Source organism: Gossypium hirsutum, chromosome A04 (assembly GCF_007990345.1).
Source record: "Gossypium hirsutum isolate 1008001.06 chromosome A04, Gossypium_hirsutum_v2.1, whole genome shotgun sequence".
Taxonomy (NCBI): Eukaryota; Viridiplantae; Streptophyta; class Magnoliopsida; order Malvales; family Malvaceae; genus Gossypium; species Gossypium hirsutum.
Window position 1 is genome coordinate 66,682,822 of NC_053427.1, and position 5,888 is coordinate 66,688,709.

Sequence of the window (5,888 nt, forward strand, 5' to 3'; positions counted from 1 at the left end):
TTGTTTCCTCACATCTTATTAAAACTCGTTTTAAAATTTTAAGGCAGAGATGGAAAGAGTTACCGAATACCGAAAAATCATCCATGAAGACTCCCATGATATCTTCCACGAGTTCGTCGAATATGGATATCATACAGTGTTGAAAAGTAGCAGGGGCATTACATAATCCAAAAGACATTCTACGATAAGCGAATGTACCATATGGGCATGTGGATGTCATCTTTTCTTGATCTTTAGGAGCTATTGGGATTTGGAAGTAACCAGAGAGTCTGTCTAGGAAGAACTAATACATGTGTCCGGATAATCTTTCTAACATTTGGTCAATGAATGACAAGGGGAAGTGATCTTTTCTTGTGCCGTCATTCAGTTTCTTGTAGTCTATGCAAACTCTCCATCCTGTAACCATTCTTGTTGGGATTAATTCATTCTTCTCGTTGGTCACAACCGTCATGCCTCCTTTCTTGGGGACAACCTGCACTGGACTTACCTAAGAACTGTCAGAAATAGGATAAATAATTCTAGCATCTAGAAGTTTAATTACCTCAGCTTTTACAAATTTTTTCATGTTGGGGTTCAGACGTCTTTGAGCTTGCACACATGGTTTGTATTCATCTTTCATTAAAATTTTATAGGTGCAAAAAGAAGGACTGATTCCTTTAATGTCAAAAATTTTCCATGCTATGGCCTTCTTATTTTCTTTTAATACTTGGATTAGTTCCTCTTTCTCCTTGGGTTGCAAATTAGAAGCAATAATAACTGGTAATGTAGAATTATTTCCAAGGAATGCATATTCTAAATGGTTTGGTAATTGTTTAAGTTCCAGTTTGGGAGGCTCCTCAATCGAGGGTTTTTGCTTAAGGTTCATCGTTTATCTTAATACCCTCATATTCTACTTGTCTTGACGGATGGTCATTAGGTTCCTCACCTATCTCCTCGTCTTGAGCTGGATACGATTCTGTCGTCTCCTCTTGTACAATTTTCTGAAAAGAGTCTTGAGTAATATGATTAATAGAGTTAATGAAATAACATGCATCATCCTGTTCCCTAGAGAATCTCATAGCATCATAAATTTTAAAGATCATTTCCTCGTCACCTACTCTAAGTACCAATTTACCATCACCCACGTCAATCATGGCTCTAGCAGTGGCTAGGAATAGGTGCCCTAAAATTAAGGGTACTTCCACATCTTCATCCATGTCAAGCATAACAAAATCAACAGGGAATATAAATTTATCTACTTTTACGAGTACATCTTCTATAATACCCCTGGGATATTTAATAGATCTATCGGCTAATTGAATACTCATCCTAATGGGTTTAGGTTCCCCAAGACCAAGTTGTTTGAACATTTTATAGGGCATCAAATTAATACTAGCACCTAAATCAGCTAGTGCTTTTTCAATATTCAGATTACCAATTAAGCAAGGGATAGCAAAACTTCCTGGATCTTTTAGTTTGTTGGCAGCTTATTTTGGAGTATGGCAGAGCATTCCTCGTTGAGTTCTACTGTAGATAAGTCCTCGAACTTCCTTTTATTTGTTAAAAGCTCCTATAAAAATTTTGAATATGTAGGCATCTGCGAGATAGCTTCAACAAAAGGTAAGTTGATATGTAATTGCTTAAAAAGTTCAAGAAACTTACTGAATTGTGCATCAATGTGATCTTTTTTTAATTTTGCTAGATATGGAACCGGTGGTGTATATTCTTCCGGCACTGGTTTGTCACTATTTTCAATTTTTTCTTCCCTCCTTTCTCTTTCCACGGCTTCTTGTGCTAACTTCTTTTCAGATTCCGCTAACACTTTCCCACTCCTTAGTGTAACCGCTTTGACATGCTCTCTTGATTTGGTATTACTAAATAAATTTCCTGGTGGTCTTTTCGAGATTAGTTTTGAAAACTAGCTTATCTGAGTTTCGAGTCCTTGGATCGATGCTTGTTGATTTTTAAGTGTTGTCTCGGTATTTTGGAAACAGGTTTCTGACACTGATATAAATTTTGAGAGCATTTCCTCAAGGTTTGGTTTCTTCTCTTGTTGATAAGGTGGCTGTTAAAAACCCTGAGGATTTTGTGCCTTTTGATTCCCTTGACCACCCCAGGAGAAATTTGGGTGGTTCCTCCAACTTGCATTATAAGTATTACTGTACGGGTTATTTTGAGATCGGAAGTTATTGTTACCCATATAGTTGACTTGTTCTTTTTCAGTTGTAGGATTAAAGGATTGGTATTCTGTATGCACACCTCCGCCACTTGAGTCACACCTCATTGCTAGATGTACCTGGGTAGAACCAAGTAAACCGTTAATCTTTTTATTGAGTAGTTCTACCTGATTAGAGAACATGGTGACTGAATCGATGTTATAAACGTTGGCTGTTTTCGTTGGCTTTGTCCTCAAAACTTGCCACTGATAGTTATTTAGTGACATCTCCTCTATAAATTCATAGGTATCTTCTGGTTTTTTATTGTTGATGGTTCTACCAACAGCTGCGTCAACCATTTGTCGAGTCAAGGGATTCAGACCATTGTGGAATGTTTGTACTTGAAGCCAAAGTGGTAACCCATGGTGAGGGCACCTTCTCAGTAAGTCTTGTATCTCTCCCATGCATCTTAAAGTGTTTCTAAATCCATCTGTACAAAAGAAGAGATATCATTACATAATTTAGCCATTTTAGCTGGCGGAAAATATTTTAGTAAAAATTTCTCGGTCATTTGTTCCCAAGTAGTGATAGACCCTCGTGGTAATGAGTTCAACCACTGTTTAGCTTTGTTTCTCAGTGAAAAGGGAAATAACCGAAGACGTATGGCATCATTAGAAACGGCATTGATTTTAAATGTATCACAAATTTCCAGAAAGTTCACTAAGTGAGCATTGGGATCTTCATCTTGCAAACCATCAAACTGAACAAACTGCTGTATCATCTGAATAGTGTTAGGTTTTAATTCAAAAGTATTTGCAGCTACAACAGGTCTAACTATGCTAGATTCAGTTCCTGTTAAAGAAGGTTTAGCATAATCATACATAGTACGTGGAGCAGGATTTTGATTAGCTGCAATTGCGGGAGGTAGCTGATTGCCTTGGTTTTCAGCCATCTCGTCGGTTGGGGGTCGAGTATCGTTTTCTCACTCGTTCTCCGTGTATCGTAATCTGCGCCTTATTTCTCTTTGATTTTTGTGAATTGTACGATCGATTTCTTCGTAAAAAAGTAATGGTCCCGCCAGGTTTCTTCTAGTCATAAACTATAAAAACCTGCCAAGAGAGAGAAAAAGTAAATTAATAAATAATAAAATAAAATAAAATTGCAAGAAAAATAATGGCTAAAGTAATAAAAATTTAGTGTTCCTAATATTTCAGTTCCCCGGCAACGGTGCCAAAAACTTGATCGCATGATTCATAACAAGTAATAAATATTTATAATGAAGATCAAACCTAGACTAAGTATTATCACGACGAAAAGATAAGCGCACCTATCGAACAATAGTATAGTATTGGCAAGACTGAGATATCATACCCAAGGGAACCAAAAGTACTAGTAATGGCTGTCTTTTTATTATCTAGCCTAAAAATAATGGGGTTTTGTTTTAATTAACTAATTAAACTAAGAACACACAGAGAAAAGAATTGGGGAATTGCTTTTGGGAAAATCGATTGAATGAAGACAATACCTAAGGAAAAATCCACCTAGACTTTACTTGTTATTTTGGCTCCGAATCGGATGATTTATTCATTTAACTTGTTCCGTAGAGATCCCTAAGTTATGTTATTATCCCTATTCAAGACTAATAACGTCTAATCCCTAGATTGAATATCCGAGACTTTTCTCTAATTAACACTCTAGGTTTGCATTAACTCGATCTATGGATCCCCTTATTAGGTTTCACCCTAATCTGGGAAAATCTTGTCACCCTATTTCTAGGCGTGAAATCAACTCCGCTTAATTATGACAAAAGTACTCTTAGACAGGGTCTATTCCTCCTCTAAATAAGAGCATGTCTTGAATAGTATCCTGGGATATCAAAACAAGAATTCGGAACACATAATTAAGAACAAGTTAAATATTTATTATACGATTCAAAAAATAATAACAGGATTCGTCTTAAGTTTCATTCCCTTTAGGTATTTAGGGGATTTAGTTCATAACTAAATAAGAAAACATCTCAGAAGAATAAAGAATACAAAACATAAAGAAAACCCAGAACTCCTGAAGGGAAATTGAGGAGAGATCTTCAGTCTTGATGATGAATCCAGCTTCTGAGATGGATCAATCGGCTTCCTTGGGGTAATTCCTTACCTCCCTTCTCCGTCTCCCCTTTTCCTCCTCCTCTAGTGTGTATTTATAGGCTTTGGAATACCTAGAAACCCTCAAAAGTGGCCTTTTCTGAATTGGACTTAAGTTGGGCTCGGTAGGGACACGCTCGTGTGACACGGCCATGTTACGTGATTGCCAGGCCGTGCTTGATCAGTTAAATTGCACACGGCGGTGTAGGTCAATGGCCAGGCCGTGTGAATCATGAAAACCTTGGTCGACACCCTCGAAAGACACGGGCGTGTGAGTTGCCCGTGTGGCAAGGCTTAGGCCGTGTCATCTTCTTGATTTGGTCCGTTTTGTCCCTTTTTGGCTCGTTTTTGGCTCATTTTGACTCTTGGTGCTCTCCCGAGTACAAAACATGAAATTAAAGCATTAGGAGCATCGAATTCACCAATTCTAATGAGAAATCATCTATAAAATGCATTAAACATGGGGTAAAAATATGTATAATTTACTGTTTATCATAATTTACTGATATATTGGCAATTTGTTATTGTGAAACATAATCATAAATCATATGCATTGGATGAACGGATCTCTAAACATACCAAATGACTCAAAGAGTCCTACGCTATCTCTATTAAGTGTAGTGCAAGTGCTAACACTCTACAAACACACTACGCTGTCTTTGGTGAATGAAGCTATGTTGTACATTCCGTTACCTCTCCAAAGCAATCTTCGGGCCATATCGTCCTATCACAATATAAAGTTGAGTACTCACAATCCTATGGCATGTCAATGATATCCAATGGTTTCAAGTGTTCACAATGCCAACATATCACTTTTAACATATTCACAATAAACAATATAATAAGGCTCACAATTTTGTAGAGCAAGCACAATAGCATAATTCGCAATACACATTACTCACATCTCAAACAGTTCGCAATAAAGCATGGTTCATATATAATATAGCTCGCATATAATCTTAGTTCACATACGGCATAACTCACATATCAGGACTTGTATATAGCACAAAATCTCACAATACACAGTTTACATAAATAACACAATTCACCAAATTAACATAGTTCGCGAAATTAACACAATTCACATTATTATAATAGAGCTCACATAGTCAGAAACACTTACTTTAGGAACTTAGGATGCACTGTTAGGCTACCTGAGCTCGCCATTAACACATGACTTGTGTGAAACTGTAGTATGTAAGGCACTCACCTATCACGACTTCACTGCTTTGCCGCGCCTAGGTAAGATTCTACTTGACTTTGTCGTTGCAAGAGGATGCTCATTTGCATTTTAAGGCTTCACATAACAAAATACATAACATAATACAATCATTCTATAGTACAACAACCTTCCTACTAACCTAGCACCTCGCCATTCACACCTCTTTGGCAAGCTCACCTCGCACACCTCCTTCAAACTTTGATTTCTTTACTCTCACTTAACTTAATCCTTAATTCCTACTTCCTAACATCATATTTAACATTTATTTATAGACCTATACCACTAATTTCCTTCAATAATACTAATCACTATTTTTCAGAAAATCATGTTTATTTTCAATCCCATATAAGAGAAATAATTTGATCCATTAAAATTCATTAAATATTTGTTAAA

General features: G+C 36.7%; 1 non-coding gene across 1 annotated transcript; it reads left to right on the plus strand.

The window, feature by feature from the left end:
- The first annotated feature begins 2,552 nt into the window (after nt 1–2,552).
- LOC121228583 (small nucleolar RNA R71) lies at nt 2,553–2,658 on the plus strand. The gene has a single exon (XR_005926159.1). It is a non-coding gene; the product is annotated as a small nucleolar RNA R71 (small nucleolar RNA).
- Nucleotides 2,659–5,888: the final 3,230 nt, after the last annotated feature.